This window comes from Chinchilla lanigera, unplaced genomic scaffold (assembly GCF_000276665.1).
Source record: "Chinchilla lanigera isolate Chin_1 unplaced genomic scaffold, ChiLan1.0 scaffold00007, whole genome shotgun sequence".
In the NCBI taxonomy this organism is placed as follows: Eukaryota; Metazoa; Chordata; class Mammalia; order Rodentia; family Chinchillidae; genus Chinchilla; species Chinchilla lanigera.
The window spans coordinates 22,774,436-22,795,056 of NW_004955408.1; the positions used below are offsets into that span (position 1 = coordinate 22,774,436).

At 40.5% G+C, this 20,621-nt stretch overlaps 1 protein-coding gene across 2 annotated transcripts in view; it reads left to right on the plus strand.

Moving 5' to 3' along the window:
- Dock2 (dedicator of cytokinesis 2) overlaps positions 1–20,621 on the plus strand; it is a 429,458-nt gene that overhangs the window by 144,061 nt on the left and 264,776 nt on the right. The gene's annotated exons all lie outside the window — the stretch shown is intronic.

Genomic DNA, 20,621 nt, shown 5'->3' on the forward strand with positions numbered 1-20,621 from the left:
TGAAAAGCATTTTGTCATCCTGAGGTTTTGAGGGCACTGGTGTCAGCCTGATACAAAAGACACGGAGGGGATCATTGTGTTCAAACATACTGGGGGCCCTGTATTGTCTACACGGCCTGTGATGTGTGGATCTGTGGTGTGCTGGTAAGAGAGTGCTGTCAGGTCTGGGTCTGTGTGTTCTGCCAGGGACCCAGGACCCTAGCCCACCCCAATATTCCAGTCCTTCTGGAGAGGAGGCAGCACTAGGGACAGCACTGCCCCCTTGTACGTGTATATTTATCCCCATGTAAAGGTTTCTGTGGATCCTGAAAAACTGCTTTTCTCAGGTTCACCCCTGCCTGTGCCCTAGCTTTGCCAGGACCGATGTCTGCAGTGGGATGCTGTGTTTGGTTTGGCTTGGTTTATGGGCTGCAGTGGCAGACCTTAAAATCAATTACAATCCAGGCAACAAGGGGCTCGCCCCAGCACTCTGCTCTCTGTTCAAAGCCAGTGCTGAGAAATCAAACAGGTCCCAGTTACCGCTCAAGGAAATTTGTGGTGTTTCAGGGGCCTGCAGTGGGTTGCAAATCTTGATAGGTGGAAGTCCTGTCTACATAAAGCAGAGTGGCTTGTCCAGTGATTCAGCAGGAAAAAAAGAAAACAATTCCGACCGTAAGATGTGTTGTTCTCTCTTCCAAGTGTATCAGGAGAGTGATATACTATATATCAACTGGCAGACCCTGGAGTTGGGGACGAGCAGGACAGAGGGCTCCTTGGAGAGGGAGCTGCTGTACTGCTTAGGCTCCCTTCTGTCAGCCAGGCTCCTTGCAGCTCCCTCAACCTGAATCTGACCAGGGACCCCTTTCTCCCTTTCCTGTCAACCTAGAGGAGGACACCAGAGCCCTCTGCAGTGGATTTTTGCTTTCCCTTGGTTAGCCTAGCAAGTGGGGCATTCTCAGAAATGTGACTGTAAATCTCCAGATCTTTATTTCTAAGCCCGAGGGTCGGAAATGTAAGGCACAGAGAAAAGAATACTTCCTGTATTCAGTTCATCCAGCAACCACTCCAGGCTCTGGTTCTCAGCTGTGTTCTGGTTCCGCTCTGCCTGTTCTTGCTTGGGGAGGTTGTCGTCCACTCCCGTGTCTCAGTGCCATCTAGATGTGTATAACTCCGGAACTGAATCTTTAGTCTAAAGTCTGCTTTTGCCTCAAACGCATCTTAGCTTTGTCTTTGACATCTCAAATTCCCCACAGGATAGATGGAGTCACTTTTTTAAAGAAGAGAGATAACTTTTAGAACAGGTTTCCCAACTCAATGTTGTGTTTATTGATCTTCTGGTGCAAACAGAGCATTGAGTAGCCATTTAGAAAACATGAAGATAGCAAGAGCATAGTGATTCCTCAAGGAGCTCATCTGTACACATTTTGCAGAATGAGACTCTCTTTTAAGCAGCTGAATGAATATTCTACAGAAAGGATATAAACAAAGTGCCATGGGGCTCCTGAGAAGAGACCTGATGGATTCTAAATTCATTCTTGTTGTTTACAATTTCTAAAAATTATTAAAAAGAGATACCAGATGGCTTTAGAAACTGTGACTACTTAGCCTTTATCCAGCTTGATTTGGGTCACCTCTGATTTTTTATGACCTGAGCTTTAGCACCAAATGTATCAAGTTGGTTCCCTGGATGAGTTCTTTACCAAAGACTTACTGACTTCTGGAGAAGCACTGCAGGGTTTATTTGTTTTGTTATCTGAGTTATATCCATCAATGACTTTGGAAAGTCATGCTACTTCTTTGGTTCTCAGTTCTTTTTTGAGTGTAATATGAGATAATAACAGGGCTGAAATGAACACTAAATGAAATAATGCTTAATAAAGTCCCTCCATGGTAATAAATGCTCCATAAATGATAGCTTCAAATTAGTATAATTATTATTTCCATTTTAATTATTCATTTAGAATTACTAGATTCACTTTTATTATTATCAGTTCAGAGTTGGAGTCAATGTAGAGTATTAAAAATAAGATGTTGTTTAAATTAACTTTTTTTTGAAATATCAAGACAGGAAAACAAAAACGTATGAAAGAGGATATATTGTACACGTATACTGCTATAGTTATACTAATGATTACTTCTTATGATTTCTTATAGAAACCTTATGAAGCGGGCTGCTGTCATTCTTTTATAGATAGAAAAACTTGCTTAACTGTGTGAGATCTTGTGCATGAGCAAGATTGCAGATTCTTAAATAATTGTTAACTTTATTTTGCTTGACTTTTCTGTTCTCACATTCTACTGCTTTTCCTATGAGGAGGGAGAGAAAACTGGTCATTTGAAGTCGGTATCCTCTTTTACTGCTGTTTGGCCCAGGCCCGTGATGAGGCAAAGGTCTGTTGGGTCCTTTTAAAGCTTCAACCTGCCCACTGGCTCCCAAAGTCTGAGCATCCGTCCTGGGTCATCAGCTTTTGTGTTGTGGAGACTGCAGGCAATTTCATTGATTTTTTTTTCCTGAACACTCCAGCTTTAAAAGCTCTTTTGCCCCAAAATAACTGATGTTCTTCAAAGCTTTACTATTTTGTGCTGGTAAAGCTTTCAGATAACAGGGTAAATGCAATTCACTACCTCACAGTTAGATTATGAGAAGATATTTTGTTAACATGTATAAAGATTTCAGTAAGAAATATCAGTCTCCTTTGAGTGATTAGCTAAACCAGCCTCATTTTACGTCCAAGAAAACTGGTCCAAAAAAGGAACATGATCTGCCCAAGTGTTGGGATTAGAAGCCAGCAATGCTTATTTTCTTTCTTTCTTTTTACTTGTGTTTCTCAAAGTGCAGCCTTCTACCCCATTATGCAAAATTATTTTTCATAGTGTGACAGATAATTTTAAATGTGCACAGGTAAAGTAGTGTATCATAGAGCTGGTAATCGTTCACTCTCTTTCAGTTTCTTCTCTGATTATATCAAGGTTTGTATACCTTAGCTATTTTTTCTTTAATCTTTCTCTACTAATCTCCTTTGATAACAAAGAAAGAAAAAATCTCAGGCTTATCCTTCTCTTAGAATTTAATAAAAGTGTCTTATTTTCATCATGCTGATTGTTACTATTTTCTTCCATTTATGGCAAGAGATACTGGTTTTCCATTTGAAGTAGCAAAGTTTTCTTCTAAAAAATATAGAAAGGTTAAGAGGAATCTATTTTATGAAAAATATCAAGCAAATAACAATACAGGTCATAAATTCTGGCCGGTATATGGTGATTACCCATTGGCAAAATAATGATTAATTAAAGCTTGATAATATTTGATCTTCCCTTTGTGTTCTCAATACCCTTTGAGAATAAACATGGCTGGATCCAAGTTTCTTTCTTATTCATGTCTTGTCTTTTTTTAACGTAGCAGCTAGAAAAACAATTATTATATTTTAAAGGAAAACATAAAGCTACCCGTCTGTAGAGAGCTCAGTCTGAGAAGTTCGTATTTGTAATCCCATGGAAAAGTTATTGGAACTCTAGCAAATTAATTCCAGTCTACCACTTCCAGTGCAATCCATGGTGAGAATAAAGACACTAAGGCATATTTGTAATTGTGGGGAACCAAGGGTATCCTAAGTCCAGCTAAGAGGGTAGCTAACTGGAACAAGGGCCTTGATGCAGTGCTGAACCCTTTTATTAATTCATGAAGGTTTTATTAATTCGTGAAGAAGGGAGTGGCTCAAGGATGAGTGGCAGTGACAGTATCAGGGAATATATGAGTGCTGCAAGCTGGGCTAGGTAGGTGGTCTCAAATCACCTCTGTAATATGCAGAGAGAAGGATATACAGAGGGAATAATTTGAATAACACAATTCCAGGTAGTATCCAATGCCTTGGGGTTGGTGCTTCAGCTTTGAAGTGTAATTTTTTTATGCCCTGGGAAGTCATAGACTCTTTTTGAGGCTCTGACAGCATGGAGCATGTCTCTCCCTCATACCCGGCTCACACATTTCTTGTGAGCTATGTGGCGGGGTAACACTGACCTGTCCCTTTGCTTCAAAGATTACACATCGGCACCTCAGCTGGACCAATTTGCATTGCTTGACGCCAATCGAAAGAATAAGGAAAGTCCTGGCCAGCTCTGTACATACACATCAATACATGGAATTAGGGACAGGTTTAGCCAAAATAGAGATAATTGCTCTTCTTTCAAGGAGAGTTGTCCAGGTGGCCCTCTACACCCATCTACCAGGGATAATCTCAGATATGTTAACAATCTTGTTATTGGTACCACTCCTAGAAGCCAAAATTTGATTGGCAGTCAATTTAGTTTCAACATCTCAATATTTTTGCTTATATTTTAAATTATAAACTGTATGCTATTGAATTTGTTGTGAGCTGAAACTGGTTTTATGTTTCAGGACCTGATACTCCATTTTAAGATTATATTTTAGATCTTTTTCTCACCTTTTTTTATCCCCTTCTAAGAAGTTACTTACCTTCTGATTATTTTGCTATTCAATTAGAGGGTCTAAAGAGAAGAAAAAGATAGCAAGATGCAATATATCAAACATTTTCCTGCTATAATTACCTTGTAAATATTGGCATGTGTATAGAATACATGAAATAGGACTATTAATGCTATATATCAAAATATGATATGGAACTTTTCACAGCTTTGTTATTTATAATTTCCCAATATCAAGTGGATATGTGGAAAGAAAGATGAACTAGGTTGCATTATTTGGGTGTTTTTCCCATTATCTTTAACAGTGAATCTTCTGATATTATTTAACATGTTTCTCTACTCCCAGTAGGAGGTGTTTCTTCTTAGTTATCAGTGTGTTGTCAGGAATTCTCGAGCTCTGAAGATCATGGTAGCAAACCAAAGGCAAACTCGCCTTTCATGGACATAACACAGCACATGTTTATGTCTACTCTTTCTGTGAGCCTCCTCCCACTGACTGCTCCTTCTGTAGAAAATTTATTCTCATTTAGGAGAAACTGGAAAAAAAGGAAGGTGGAGTCAACTTCTGATAACTTATGGGCAGTTAGAGTCAAATGTTTGAAAAATGGGCTCTGAATCAGCAGAGGTTTTACCAAGTGACTGGTGGAACTGCATACTGATAGCTAAGAGTATCGAGATGCCAAGAAATAATGCTCCTTCTATTACCGCTAATAAAAAGACTGCATTGCTAATTTCGGGGCTGAAAGGTTAATGATGAGACATTCTTTTTGAGTATCAAAAATTAACATGATAACTTGCATATTAAAGTTAATTCAGACACACTGCTAATGGAGGAGGCATACAAAATTAATTTCTAAAGCACCTCATAAATTATGAGCCCTCCATCTTCTCTGGCTGATGCTCTGTCTTGGCAAGAGCCACATGCATGTTCTTCAGGAGTACACTGCAGCTAGATGTGGGTCATCTTTGGCCCCTGAGAGATTTGGGGTGCTGGGGTATGGTCCCTTTACTCCTTAGTCACTTCCAGCCCTCTGCTGGGTGTCAGAGGATGGAGAGTGTCATTGCCTGCCAGGTTCTTGCTCTGTAGAGTTCTTAGTATAAAGAGTTAATTCTGTGCTGTCTTGCTTCCTATTGAGGGCCAGGGTCCCTGGGAACTTAGTCCAAACTTTAAGAGCAAACTCTAGATTCTGGATGCCTGACGGTCAGTCCAGGGGAGATACCTTAGGCATCTTTCCTGGCTTTCTGAATTCTCACCATGTACTCTGTTAAACAGGGGAAATAGTAATGTGTATAGTGAAATATATACTTATATATTATATATTACTATAGTATATATGTACATAGTGTTGTAAGCCATAGATGTACATATTATAGTACTATAACTATGTGTATGCATATAGTTATATATAATTAAATCTATATATTTCACTTTAGTGTAACATATAATTTATGTATAGGAAAACATATGTCAAGTATACTTTTTAGTGAATTTCTTATGTATATGTGCATATATGTAACCACCACCCATAATAAAATATAGCATACATCCATTACCTAGAAAATGACATGAATATTTTAAAAATGAAACCATAGCAGCTTACCTATTTACAGTGCTGCCTATGAACCAGATTGCTGCTGCAAGTGCCATATGTATATTATTTTATCTCACAGTCTTGCTTCGGGAGGTGACATATTACCTCCATTTTACAGATAAAGAAACAAGAATACAGAGAGGTTAAGATCACACAGAGAATGACTGAGATTCCATGGTGTCATCCTCCATGCTTTGCTGTTGACTGTACAGCATTTATCATGTGGCATCAGAGGAATGTGAATGGAGCCTGCTTGATGGCTAACACTTCTTTCCACTCTTCTTTCATAGTCCATTTTATCACTGTGCCATGCCTTGGGTTAGCAGGCTGTGTATATGACGCTCTAACAGAGAGTCCTTGAGAAAGAGAGGACTGTTCCAGCCCTACCTTCAATAGGCACATCCTAGGTGCTCTAGAATGTCACTGGCTGATGTCCCAGTCATTTCCTCAGGCCCTCACGCCCCAGCCACCTGGAGCTGCTTGGTGAAGTCACAGTAGGGACAAACTTATTAATCAGATAATCTGGCTGGGTAGCAGTTCAGGATGCTTAACCCCTATGGGCTCTATCTAAACCTTGTTCTCCTGATGCTCTAAAATATTCAGTTAAAATCCCACATTTCTCAGCACCTTTAGCTCATATCTCAACTTCCTGTATTCCTTCATCTCTGTACACTCCCCATTTATGCATCTGTTGTCTCTGCTTTTTCTTCTCTACTGTCACTTTCTCATCTTCTTTGTCTTAACTTCTGCTTCCTTTCTTCTTCTCTATGATGACTTCCTCTTTTATTTATTCCTTTTTCCTCTTCTCTTTCCCCTTTATTCCTTCTTTTCTTCATTTTACCATGACAGTTATGATCACCAAAAAATAAAGCAAGAAACCACTCTTTGCTAGTCACTTGCAGTTGCCCATTGTGAATGTCTTTTGGTGAGAAGCAGCTGTGTTCATTGTGTCTTTCATATAGCTAAGTTAATGCTCACCCCTTTATACTAGATCTCTTTCAGACATGGTTAGCCTTTTGATATCTCTGTTTAGAGATCTTTCAGGCACTCAAATTCATCATTTCCAAAACTGTGATTATTCTATTCTTTTCTTCCATTCTTTTTCTACTACTATTCAGAGATAGCCCTCAAATTTTGTAGTGCCTCATTTTTCACTTTCAGTCCATCATAAAAGCCTTTGAAATGTTCCTATACGTGCCCAGACACTAATCCCTTCTCTTTGTCTTTATTACTTAATCCAAGTCCAAGACACTGCTGTGTCACAGATGATGCTTGATATTTGTAGGCCCTCAGTGCTTAATTGTTTTCCAGTGGATGAATGTGTGTGTGTGTGTGTGTGTGTGGCACTGGAGATGGAACTCAGGGCCTTGTGTATGCTGGCAAGTGCTCTACCACGAAGCTAACCTCCCCAGCCCTTTTTATTTTCATTTTGAGACAGGCTGTCCAGAATGGCTTTACTAAGTTGCCCTGGCTGGTCTTGAACTTCAAATTGTCCTGCCTTAGTTTCCCAAATACCTTGAGTTACACGTGTGCACCACTGCACCTGGCTTTTTTCTTTTTCAATTTTCATATGCACACATAGGTTTTCTTTTCTTTTAGTACCAAGAGTTGAACTCATGACCTCACACTTGCCAAGCAGGCGCTTGCACCACTGAGCTACATCTCCGGCCCCTTTGCACACACAGGTTTTCCCTAGTTCTTTTCAGAACTAAAATTTCACAATTTGATATCAAAAGCAGCTGATCATGACTCAACTTAATGTAGAGTATTAACATTAAAATGCTCTACAATATGAAAAGTTTTAGTTTTTAAAGAATTTAGTGTCAGAAAAAGCCATGTTTCCTTCTAGAAATCATTGCTCTTCTGCCTTAATGAACAGAAAGCGGTAGTTTCTAGGCTCTATATTTGCATGATTTCCCTTACTGCCCTGAGGCAGCTGATTGGAGCCCTCGCATGAACTTTTACACTGGTATATTTTTTAAAAATTCTTTTGAGCTTAGGTAGCCTACAGAGAAGTACATATAACTAATAATAAACCTATGAACAAGTAATGCCCAAAATAAAATATTAATATCAGTTTCATAGGAGCACAATTTCAGATTCACCCACAGGGACTGAACATAATTGGAACCATGGTATGTTTCATTGTATGTGTTTTTTATTCTGTTCCCATCAATTGGCTGCTTCTTGTCTTTATTTTGCTTGGACTGCCCCAAAGGCAGTGTGCTCCCTTTGTGCAAAGGGCTCATTACATGTTGTTGAGGGATATTTATTCTCTTCACTTCCTTCCATCTCACTCTACCAAGTTCCTGTTCTATTGCTTTAGAGTCTAAGCAGCTTCATTTTGACCGTTTTATTTAAATATAGAGTGAAGTAGGGACTCATTTCTTAAATCACTCCTTGCTTTGGGCCTTCCAGGGAAGGCCTATCTTGACTCTGGGAGCCCAGTGGGAAAGGAAGCAGGCAAATGGCCCTCGGGTCTGCCTCTGCTCTGCCCTCCACTTTCTTAGCTGAGCACGTGAAGGAAAGAAAGCCAGGCCAGAGGGTACATTCTCCCCATTTCCATTTTTATTTACAGGAAAATGGCATTGACTCCCCCACCCTTCTTCTTTGAAGTTTGCTTCCAGTTACTCAGCTTGTCTGAAGTATACACTACTTCTCGGTCTCCTTTTGTAGTAAACAACACTCAGTTTTAAGTGTATGAAGCTGCAGGGGAGGGGGTCCCGCCTCTGTTTTGTAGCTGATGTAGGAAGGTGAGGGAAGGAGAGAATCAGTTGATGATTGGAAACAATTACACGACCATTCCATTTTGCTAATGCTTGAATCCAGGAGAATTTTCTCATTTAATTCTCTGAAATGAAGAGCCCCTCTGTTAGCCTTAAAATGTAAACAAGAGGCTTTTAATGTGCACTTTTCCCAGAAATGGAATGTTAGCTGCTCCTATTGATCCAAAACATTACTGTTGGGTTTTTTGTTGTTGTTGTTGTCTTTGTTGGTTTTTTTTTTCTTTTTGCATTTGCAAGTTTTGCGATGGCAGCAATAGAACATTGTCTGTAAATGGTGTTATTATTGTATGTTGCAAACAGAAATGTAGAACGACTTTCAAAGGAAGTTTGCCTGAGCCCTCCTTAGGCGATCCATACGCAAAAGGGAAAATAAAAATCTGAGGCATGTATCCCAATTTTTACCCATCTCTTGAAGCTCAACTCTCTGAGTTTAGTTATGTCAGACCAAAATGTCCTTTGAATGATGCAGGTAATGGCTTTGAGTCCATTTCATTCCAGGATGTGTGGAGTGGGTGTTTTGTGATGTGTGTACATACCTGGAGGAAACTGATAGAGCAACATGCTCAGCTTTGGACTCAAAATCTTTGGGCATGGTGTCAGCTCTCAGTGCTACATTATACACAGTACTGCAGCTGCGTTTGTATCATGTATTTTGATCTACTGATGTAAGAGCATTCTAATCCCCATTTTTGGAGGAAGAGAAATGCAATGACGAATCTAAGGTCATACAGTGTGATAGTAGAAAGGCTGAGATAGGCCTCCTAATCTTAATCTAGAGCTCTGCTTCCCCAGATATTCCTCTATGATTAGGTAAAGCCACAAACGGGAAGAAATTGCTAACAGGGCTGATCAGGGGAGGTCATGAAAGTGAAGAACACTTGTACAGTTCTCATCCTCTTTCACCCCCACCCAGCCCCAGCTGTGACCACCTGCTCTCCTCAAGAAGGGTGCGGAATAAATATTGAGATAACCCAACACCAGTGTTCTGATTCTGAGAGAAGGCTCCTCTCTGCCAGCTGCAAGCACACCCTCTTCCATCTAACACTTACTAGGATCCTTCTGTGTGACTGTGACTGTGATTGGGCTCGCAGTGGTAGGAGACATGACTTGACTGAGATTAGGGGTCCCATGCCAGGCTCTGTCTACTAGGGAAAAGCTACTGAACGATGTGAAGAAGCTAGAGATCGTTGTTTGCTAGCCACTGCAATGAGGTAGACTCAATCAATTATAGTTAATTTAAGAAATGAAAGAAGTGACTAATCTAAGTTGACTAATGTTCAGTAGTTGAATGTTAGAATAGAGGTTTTATTTTTGGAAATTCCCCTGGGAGTTTAGCCTCATAGAAAAACAAACATGAATCAACTGTTAAACAAACTCACCAACCAGTCTTGGCTCTTCCATTTAAGCTAACTGATAGGAGTTAACAAAGTCAAAGTTGGTTGCCTCAAATTTGTAGACTCCAGCAGCTGGAAATAATTTCCTCACATTTGAGCCTGAGCATGCTGGAGCCCAACAGGTATGCACTGACATCCTGCCTTAGTTGTCATCACACTAGCTATGTGACCCTGGGCAAGCTGTTTGGAGCACCCATTTTCTCATCTGTAAAATGGGGGAGTGCAGTCTATACAGTAGGTTTGGGCAAAGGTTAGATTCCCAGTATGGTGCCTAGACCTCACCAGGAGTTCAACATACGTTGCATATCTCTCATAATCAATATTCTACTCTCCAATTTGCTCACTCCCAACAGTTTCTGTCCCTTATTAAAGTAGATCTGTCATAATAACCTTGACTGCTGAGAAAACCCTTTTGTATGTATGACTACAGACTAGTTCAGAAGGAGTTAAAGCAATAATAGTCCCTGATTAAGTAGAGAGGGGGATTTATGGAACCTGGATGGGTCTCTAGAGGTGTGGGATCAGGGACACTGTGTAGTGTGGTGCCAAAGAGAAGCAGTGGGTCAGAAGTGGTTAGTCCCAGAGAGGTATTGATGGTGCTGACTGGTCTAAGGGGCATCCTGAGCACTTACAAATGGATGTGAATTCCACTTGTCACTGAATTGGGACCACTGGGCTCATAAGATATCAGACACTGCTCCCAGCAGTCAGAGAGCTGTTTGATGCATTTCTCCTCATGCATGCATCTGAATTGGAGAACATTATTTTCCTAGGAATCCTGTTAAGAATGGCTAACACTATCAAGTACACAGACACCTGGTCCATCCCCAAACTTGTCTATTTGTTTCTCTTTCCATTCACCAAGGTGGGGAGGTAACTATGGCTCAGTCTTCCGATAGGCCAACCAGCACCCATCTGCTGTAGCATTGCAAGTGTAATCATTCTAAGCATTAAAGAGCAAATCACATTTTGGATCGCAGTTCAATTGACCATGTCTGTGTCTTTATATTCCTAAAATCACTTTCTGTGGAGCAGGATTGTGGTTGAATGAGTGAGTTGGCCATGAGGAGGCTGGTCAGAAGTTGCAGCAAAGTACAAGCAAGACAACTAAAGGTGACTGTGAACATACTATCAGAACACATTGATTATAACTTAAGAGCTTGCAAGAGGCATGACAACGGGCCCTCTCTGAAGCTGGCACTTCCCACTTCTGCAGAAATGTCAACAGGAGTCTTTCCTTATTTGCTAGTTGGAGCAATGAAATATTCTCTGTGATTAACTCCTAATGTGATAAACCCTTAAAGGAATCTTATGTTCTCTTCTTTGAATACCCAAAACCTCACATGTATATAGTACATTGAATTCACCAGTAAGTCATGTTGACTCTACTTCAAAAACATAGCCCAAGTTTACCCAATTCTCTCTCTACTGCTGTAAAATAATCCATCATTCATCTTCTATCTCCTGCACTGTTACAGTAAAGAGGTAAGATAGCTTAGCAGATGTGAAGGTGGGCTCTAGAATCACATTTTCTGGGTTTAAGTCACCTCTACTTCTTACTACCTATGCAGTTTTAGTTAGGTCCCAAACCTTTCTGAACTTCAGTTCCCTCATCCATGAAATCAATGTAATAACATACTCCATAGTGAAATAACATACTCCTCTGGTACAGAGGAGTGAGGCTCAATAAACACTGGACTCTTTCTTCCCCTCTAAAAATGTCTGTTTTATATTTTCTTGCCTTCTGCTCTCGTCCCATTCCCCAGTCCCCACAAAAACACAGACAAAAAATGTTTGTCTCCACCCAGTGTCTCAGTTACTTTTCTCTCATTGCTGAGACAAAATACCCAATTCCCAAAATTAAGGAAGGAAAGGTTTATTTAGCTCACAGTCTGTGGAGGTTTTAGTCCATACTCAGCTGGCTCCAAGGCAGAGTGGCACATGGCAGAGGGCAACCATTCATGGGAGGAAGACAGTAAAAGCAACAAGAGAAAAAAGGGAGCAGTGGCAAGCAGCCTCTTTCCCTCCCTTATATTGTATGCAAACTACCCGCCCCAGAGCAGGTGTAGCGCTCACACCAATAATCCCAACATTGGACCATGAATTAATCAAAAACTCTAGAAGCCCACCCCATGACTGCATGAGGTTTTGAGGGGGACATCCAGACACAAACCATAACACCCAGTAATCAAAACCCAAGGCCCAGGGCCTGATGAGACCAGGCTGAGCCTCAACCAACCTCTCCAAATTTCATGTCTCATGTTTCCCTCTCTTTCCTACAGTCCAGCTACACTTTTCTGCACACGATTCCTCCATCTGTTCAAGCAAATCTGTGTCCTGGGACCTTTGCCTGACTTTCTTTTGCTGGAATGCTCTTCCCTGAGATCTCTACATGCTCAAGTGTCTCCATCTCAAGGAGCCCTTCTGTGACTGCCCATAGGAAATGGCCTTGCCACTACCCCCTCCCCAACACACCTTTGCATGGTACCTGCTTGATTGTCCTGTAGGCAGCTATCAGGATCCACAGTTGCAGCCCCATCACCAGGCTCTGCCCAGGATTTCTATTTCAACAGCAAGAATCTGCTGCCCAGGGCTCCTCTCAAGTGGCAGGAGGACATTTTCCTTGTGCTCTAGAAGCATTCAGACAACTTAGGGCTGTCCATCACCTGGGCCTGAATACTCCGGGTTCTTCTTCCCTGAGGCCTGCGAAGTCTGCAGAGCTCCCTAGGGACTGAGTCCCAAAGTTACCTTCTGTGAGGGCTGCTGGTGTTTTGCACCCTGTGCTGCTGCTTCTTTTTCCCCATGGCCCCACTGGTGTGCTCCCCTTACAGTCCTAATAAATTACCTTCACCTAAATTTCATCACAGAGTTTACTTAGGGAGAAGACAACTATTATCTTTTTTTATTTGATTGTTTAAAACATCCCAGGATATAATATGCAGGAGAACAGTGCTTGTTGTAGTAAGTATTCATCTCCTGCATATATATATGTAGGTCTATGTATGTGAATAAAATAAATTAAGCATATAAATTAAGCATAAATTCATATTTAAGGAGAGGTTCCAGAGAGACGACCAGATATTTGAAAGTATATTTATAGTCGCCATTACTTTTTCGGACACATCTTTAGCACATTCTTTTAAGAATTCCAGCAATTATGTATCAGTCTATGCCTCCCACTGTCACTCAGCTTCTGCATGGCATACAGCAAGTTATAGGGCACTTGTTTGTAGGTTTGGTGCAAAATCACACTTTATGTTAAATATAGGAGATATATAGTAAAAGCAAGCACTAATGATTTGGACTTTAACTGGGAGCCTCAAAGAAAGCTCTGCAAGTACACTTCTTTGAGATGATTTACTGTGCTATTATTTCTCCCTTCTAAGACACCTCAAGAGAATTTTGGCAGTTGCCGATTTCTATAATCTCTAAATAGGCTGGGTTTGTTTAGGTAGGGAGAGATATTTTGGCCCTAAAGGTTCACAACAGGGAATGGATGACATGATGAAGGCAGGCTGGAGGTAGTGAGTGATGATTCCGGGTATTGTAATTAGATGTGTTTGGGGAAAGTAAGGGAAGTGAGTCATGCAGAGCCACTGAAAAATGTGTTGGGGAAAAATACTAGTAGAGTCGTAAAAGACTTGTAACCTGATCCAGATATGAAGTTGGTGGATAGTTATTGATTTTCCAGTGGGTGGAATTAGTTTCCTTCATGACTAGGTGGCAGGAGGAAGGAGGTTATGAGAACAAATTGCTTACTGTTAGAGCATAGTTGTGTCAGTCCTTCCTGTCCTTCCTGTCCAGTTGATCTAGCCAAGTGGCCTCTGATGTCTGCACATTGTCTGGCCCTAGAGCAGAAAAGTAGCGGATCAGAGCTGAGATGCATTTCTCAACTTTGCCCAAAGAGCCTGGGGTTTCAATCAGGGGATTTCCTGGGACACCAAAAGGCCTGGAGGAAGCAAAGTCAGCTTTTACAGCCACAAACTCTACTTGCCCCCCAAGAGAGTTTTGAGCTGAGTTGAATTCAACTTCCAGTCAATAGGAACTTGGCCAAAGCCAAATGAGTTTCACCTTAAAGTCTGTGAAAAATCGACCAGGATTGAAGAGTCGATTAAGCTACGCCAGTGACAAAGTGAGAAGCTGGCTATGAGTGGAATACAATTCCAAGTGCAGCCTGCCAGGTCTTGTTGAAAAACGTGGATACCAGCATTGAATGTGGCTGAACCCCCAACACAAACCCACAGCAAGGGAGAAGTTGGGAAACAGTGTTCCACTTTCCAAAATGTTCTGCTTGCTCTCCATGCTGAAAGTGGAACCAGCCTATGCCTAGAATTAGATGCTGATAAACATTTCATACTTTCCTAGCAAGGACATAAGGGACCAATAATGCACTTGCTCTCTCTCTCTCTGCCTGTCTCTGTCTTTCTGTCTCTCTTTGTGTCTCTGTCTCTGTCTCTCTGTCTCAGTTACTGGGAGGAGAGGGCTAAGGGAGTCTCTGAATGGACATTATATCCAGAGACTTCTGCTGATCTTTTTTTTATTCTAGGATGCATGCATGCAACCTGGTGTAGATCTGGTCCTACACTGGCATCTCCCAAGAACCTGGAGGGGTGATGGTGTACCCCAGCTACTGGAGATAACTTGAATTTTGTATATGGGGTAATTAATATCTTGTGCCTTTAGTTTGAGTCTCAGGTTTATTTCCTGGATGACAAGCATAAATCTCACTGGTTGTTCTATTCTACAGACAATGACCACATATTGTGATAAATGGTATGATAGAAATATTAATGGTGTTATGGAAAACATTCCAGGTGCTACAGAAGCAAAGAAAACAGTTATCTGAGTCAAAATTGGAAGACTAAGAAAATTGTCCTAGAAAACTTGACATCTTAGTTAAGACCTCAAAGAGTCAAGTGAAGAGAATTCCAGACAAAGCAAGTAATATGTGCAAAAACCCAGAAGCTGAAAAAGAGAAACCATGAAAGATAGAGGAGTTGTAAGCAGTAAGGGTGGACAGGAAAGGAAGGGTCTTATGAAAGGCCTGGCACTGTGACAGAGAATTCATAAGACTGACCCTCAGCTCAGTAGGAAGTTATGAAAGAATTTCCTGTCCACAGGGACTCTTGTGTGCAGACAGAAAAGAACTCAGTTAGGAGACTCTACCCAGAACATAGGCAAAGCTGGCTTGGGTGTGATGGATATAGCTTCACAATGGATTGGTTGTCAGGTCTGGAGAGAAGACTGCATAACAGAAGGCATCTTCACTTTGAGAGAAAGTAAAGGAGAAAAACAGACTTGTGGGGAGGATGGTTAGGTCCAGACATGGGTTTTAGGAGGTCTTCCCTCTGAGGCTGGGATGGTGGCTATGATCACAGATAGATTTTTGACTCACAGCACATTGTTATGGTTCATGTCTGCATGTCCCCTCAAATCCTCATTCAGTCACAGAGCAGGCTTCTAGATTTATGATTGATCCATAGTCCAATGCTGGGATAATGAGTGTGAGTGCTACACCAACCCTGGAGCCAATAGTTTGCATATGTAAGGGAGAGGAAGAGGCTTCTTGCTGCCACTTCTCCCTTTTGCTTTTGCTGCTTTTGCTGTTTTCCATCTCCATGAATGGTTGCCTTCTGCCATGTGCCACTCTGCCTTGGAGCCAGCCAAGTATGGACTGAAACCTCCACAGACTGTGAGCTAAATAAACCTTTGCTTCCTTAATTTTGGGCATTGGATATTTTGTCTCAGCAGTGAGAGAAAAGTAACCAAGACACACATCAAAATGGTTTTCCAAAGAACACAAAGAATCTTCATTCATTCTTTCCATGGGGTTGATATCGTGGAAGAGCAGATGCAAAGGATTATCTTATTTGAAGTGTTCCTGACTTATGGATTACTGTAAACACATCACACTTCAAGAGGGCTATGGATTCAAGTAGGTGGTACCAACTGCCATAGAAGAAAACTTTCTTGAAAAAGTGAGAAGTCCAAGCCCAGAAGCATGGCATTTTCCTCCCTGTAGTCAGGTGGACAACAGAAAACTCCATTGATTAAAACATGAAGAGTTGAGTAGCTCTGCAGATTCCTTAGTGGCTGGTCTGAATTATAATTTTGACTTGTCACTGAATGGCACATCTCCCAGTCTTTGTCAGACATTGGGCACCTAAGGCAGGAACCTTGTGAGGGTATGCACATTTCTGATATTCATTACCTTGGCTTATAAAGATTGATTTAAGGCTTTACAATATTTATCTTTTAAATCGTTTATGTTTGTCTGCTTGACAATCAAGAGACAATTTAGAAATGCTGCTTCCTGAAGCTTTGCAGGCTAATATAATTTCACAGCTTCAATTACAAATGAGAAAAATTATTTCATCTAAAAACAGAGGGGCCAGACATTTCTGAGAAATCATAGTTAAAGAGAAGACAAAGTGCCCTCTGCAAAACAGGCCATGTTATTAATGGCTTCCTGAGTAAAAATCTTGCTGATTCTCAGCACCATGAGTCTCCAGCTTATGGAGATGCTGGCTTTGCTAATCTGTAAAGCCGATGCCTTTCAGATTGATATACCTCTACTGTTGCTGGAGCGTGGAATGCAGCTCCTACAGCCTCCGTCACTTATGAGCAATGCAACTGTCCACTGTCTTTCTACTTAATGAATGCATCTTTCTCTCTACCACTTCCTCTGAACCTATGGTTTATGGAATACTAGATTTTTGGCTAAAGTTGTAACAATCATTCAGTTCAACCCTGATAATTTAGCTCTTCATCATCCCTGTCCATAAGCAACTGTCTAGTGCTTAAAAGATTCTGGAGGTAAGGCTTCCCATGAAAAGTCTGAAAATCAGACTTTCTCTGAAAAGTTACTAACGGAGCTCAATTTTAAGTTGAACTTTAAGTCCAGTGGCTTCCTGAGGAGATCATTAATTCCTAAAATTTCTCATCAGCCTTTTTCCTTAGGATTCATATCTTTGTCGTGAGATCTAATAGGAATTTCATAACTGAAGTACTAATAGAACAAGATTTTAAGGAAAAAAAACATTATTTCATAGCTCTATTTTGTTACCAGTCTTAACATGTTGCCATTTTGGGGCAGTAAAGGCACTAGATTTTGTGTCATCCACACAGTTCTTCTTCTTATCTTCCTTGACTTGGTTGCAGTGATAGGCAGTACACCCATGCTCATTCATTTTCACCCTAAAATAGTGAAACTCTTCAATAAATGGAATGGAATGACCGAATGAGTTAATTAATTATATGAATGGCTTAGCCCTTTACCTGCCTTTATAAATCTCCTTGCTGTAGGTCCTATTGTTCTCATTTTAAAACTAAGGAGAGTTTTACATGATTTTTAGTCTTGAGTAAAGATGAAAAGGCTATTTTTGTCCTTGAATACACACACGTGTGTGTGTGTGTGTGTGTGTGTGTGTGTGTGTGTGTCTGTGACTGAACGCAGGACTTGGTGACTGCTGAGCATGCACTCAACACCGAGCTACAGTCCCAACCTCTTCTTACATTTTAAACTCAAGACAACTGACCACTCCTGCTTCATTTTTTCATGTCCCTTCAAGATCTTATCAATCATTAGCTGCAGCAGATAAATGGATATATGATTTCAGAAGTAAGAATCTGAGGGTGGGCTGGGGAGAAGCCCAGCACTTCTGTTCTCACTGTCCTCAGCAGGAAAACCACAAGGGCATCCTCCTGGGTCTCTGTTTGTTGGTCTCCTCCTCCTCCTCCAGCCAGCCTGTACACTGCAGTGACATGAATCTTCTGAAAGAGCATTTCTTCGTGACTTGCTTTTGCCTAGAGAATTCTGGGAAAATATGGATAAGAAAATTGTGGAAGAATCTGTTGTGTTTTAAATCACCTTTGTTAGAATGTCTTATTTATTTTGTTCACAAAATTAACTGTTTGAAAAGGAAGACTATAATCCTTATCTAACTTAGTAAGAGAATTTATAATTCTTATCTTCTATTTGGTTTAATTCTGAGAACACCAGTAGAGGCATAATTGGACAGTTTAGTATCGTAAAGACAGTGAGGTTGTTCATCTCCAAAGAACTGTTTACCACTTCAAATGATCTCACTGGTTTTCCCTCACAACAATCTTAACACATATAATTTCTTCTAATAAACACAAAGTTTCAAAGCCATAAGTTAATATCCTTTTAAAGTTAAGGTTTTTTTTCAGTCCTGGAAGCAAGCTTCTAAACATTGTAGGAATTAGTTTTTTACCTTTTTAAGTAGATAGATCTGGACAAAAGCTCAACTTTCTAATGACAAGAAAAGAACTAAGTATAGATTTAACTTAAGTCCTATGATAATTGGTATATGAGTATTTTCCAATCTATCCCCATCATCTCTTAGCAAAGAATAATGTACTCTCAAAAATGCTTAGAGCAGTGATGGCGAACCTTTTAGAGCTTTCAATGACACAAACAGCCCAATGTGACACACATGCCATAGGTTTGCCACCACTGGTTTACAACAACAATGTCTTAAATCCAAATTTTCCATATTTGGATTTTTTAAATTTACATTGACCAGAATAGGTGAATGAATAATCAAGCCTTGTTAAATCTGTGGCCTATGAGTTCCTCTGTAATTTTAAGAATCATTACATCAAAAATTGTGTCGCTTACATTTAAGAACTTTCACTTTAAATGTAATGTCTCATTATTTTATTGAAAAAAGAATGCCCCACTTTCTGTAAAACTATATGTCTACCTCTCTCACTGTTCTCTGAATCTCCACTCTTCCTATGGCAATACTATTCACTTCAAAGACCATCTCAAATGCCACTTCTTTTGTCACTCAGCCAAGATTTACTGACTTAATGCTAGGATTCAGGTGCTGGATTGGGCATTTAAATTTTTGCCCATCTTTCACAAACTTGCACATGGGTGGACAGAATGGACATTAATGGCAATGATTACAGTTTAATTATAAGTGTAGGGACTTACATCTATAACCCAAGTATCTTGGGGGACTGAAGCAGGAGGATCACAAGTTTGAGGCAAGCTTGGGCAACTTAGTAAAATCTTGTCTCAGAGTAAAAAATAAATAAATAAAAAGGGCTGAGGATATAGCTCAGTGCTGCCTGGGCTAAACTCCCCTGTACTGACAAAGAAGAATCTGAGTTCTGAGATCAGGACACAATTCAATGAGAGCCTGTGAAGTCTTCCATGAATGTTCTAACCAGACTCATTTCTTTCTTCTGAAACTCTCATGGCATTTTGCAGCTCTTCCAGTTGGAATAATGTAGTTGTAAGCAACATAAACCTACTTTGGTAAAGTTAAGTAAAAATAAATATACTTAGAAGACAGAAAATCATAGAAAGTCAGGGAAAGCTGGGGAATAAATTAGAGAGGAGAGACCCATAAGAGCTCTGGGGGATGAAGCACTCATGGGCAACCTCCTCGGAGTACCTCTGGGATGACAGTTGAGCTCCACAAGGGGCAAGACTGTCCTTTAGTGGTTAAGAGCACAGGCTCTGCAGTCGCACTGGATCCACCACTTCCTAGCTGTGCACACAGGGTAAGTCCCTTTGGTTTCTTATCGGAAATATGGGGAACCAATAGCATCTACCAACTAAAGTCACCAAAAGGGTTAATTTAAGTAACTCATGCAAGGCACTTAAAACAATGCATAAGCTGGATGTGGTGGCACATACATAATTCCAGCTCATCAGGAAGCTCAGGCAAGAGTTTAAGGCCAATCAAAGTAATTTAGTGAGACCTAGTCTCAAAAGATAAAAATAAATAAATAGGACTGCAGCTCAGTGGTGTAGCATGTCTGAGTTTAATCCTTAGTACCACAAAAGAAGAGGGGGAATAAAAAACAGAACAGTGTGTAGTAGTCCAGTACATTGTTAGAATTCAATGTATATTAGTAATATTAGCAGTTTCCATTATAGAATATCCACTCCCCCAAGATTCAGATTTCAGGGGACCATCCTATTTGGTGTCAGTTGCCTGGTTTTTGTCCTGAACCTTATGATAGCTTCTTCAGGATCAGAGCTGTGGATAGACAGCTACCCAGAGAGCAGTCAAGGACTGTGCCAGAAGAGAGTGTCGATGTCGAGCTGGCAGAACAACAGATGCCCTTCCTTCTTTCCACTTTTATTTTAGGCTAGTTCCTGCCGTGGCTCTTTGTTTTGGTTGCTAATCACCTTTGTTTTATTTTAAGCATCTAATAGTGAAGAACCATGTGTCAGCTGTATATCTTCAGAAATACAGTGCCTTAAAAGATCAAAAATTGTTCAACATCCACTTACTGAATTTAAATGAAATAGTGATTTATATGAGTCACATCTCAGCTCAGGTGGAATTGGGTGTGAATGGCTTAAACCAGTTTTGGATTTTGGGGGGTTCCATAAGCTTTTCATTTTAGAGGAAAATATGGAGTAAAAGCTATGCAGGGCT